This window comes from Scyliorhinus torazame, chromosome 3 (assembly GCF_047496885.1).
Source record: "Scyliorhinus torazame isolate Kashiwa2021f chromosome 3, sScyTor2.1, whole genome shotgun sequence".
In the NCBI taxonomy this organism is placed as follows: domain Eukaryota; kingdom Metazoa; phylum Chordata; class Chondrichthyes; order Carcharhiniformes; family Scyliorhinidae; genus Scyliorhinus; species Scyliorhinus torazame.
Genome location: NC_092709.1, coordinates 40613218 through 40614186, shown reverse-complemented (window position 1 = coordinate 40614186; position 969 = coordinate 40613218). Strand labels below are relative to the sequence as shown.

At 46.6% G+C, this 969-nt stretch overlaps 1 pseudogene; it reads left to right on the top strand.

The window, feature by feature from the left end:
* Positions 1-290: 290 nt before the first annotated feature.
* LOC140409484 (histone H2B 8-like) lies at positions 291-679 on the top strand (annotated as a pseudogene).
* Positions 680-969: the final 290 nt, after the last annotated feature.

The following is a 969-nucleotide window of genomic DNA, read 5'->3' as shown; positions in this document are numbered from 1 at the left end:
CGGTATTTCTCATGGATTTGTACAGTTGAATGGATTAAACATTGGCCTTTCACTTTGGAACAAATAAGATGAAACACTGTTCTGTCCACTTGCAGGCTGAATCCAATTTCTAGTGGAATTTGGCCCATGGCATAGAACTGCCCTAATTTAGCTCTAATTGACACCAAATTCACAATCTTGTTTGTAGAATCCTATTCTGTAACTAGTTTAGAAACAGGAAAATGCCATACTTGCACAGAACAGGTTGCTCTTCTGAATTTGCAACTCAAGCACATTGAATGACCTTGAAATTGAAAGTGGCAATGGCTGAGGAAAAGAAGCAGTAAATCTCCAAGAAGGGCAGCAAGAAAGGGCAGACAAAGCCACCAACGAAGGGCAGCAAGAAGAGGAGGAAGTTGAGGAAGGAGAGTTATTCCATCTACATCTACAAAGTGATGAAGCATGTTCACCACGACACCAGCATCTCCTCCAGACCAATGAGTACCATAAACTCGTTCTTCCACGACATCTTCGAGTGCATCGTGGGCGAGGCTTTCTGCCTGGCCCATTACAGCAAGCGGCTGACCATCAGCTCCCAGGAGATCCAGACTGCGTGAGCCTGCAGCTGCATGGAGAACTTGCCAAGCACACTGTGTCAGAAGGGACAAAGATGGTGAGCAAGTACACCAGCTCCAAGTAAAACTGTACCAAGTTCTTTGAAACACATCTAAGGGGCTGTTCAATGTTGACACGAAAGAGGTAATTTTAGACACCCATGTTACTGGTAGAGTGGTAACTATTGTCTGCACATGTTGTAAATTCAGGCAGGCATTATGGATGACTTACTCGCTATTTTCCAACTAAAGATCATGACCAATTTCCCGGGGCTGGCCCCCTCCTGCGAGAACGGCGCATGCCATATGGACGGCTTCAGGATGTCACCTGAGGCCCTCCTGCGATGCTCCACCCCCGATGGGCTGAGTTCCCGAC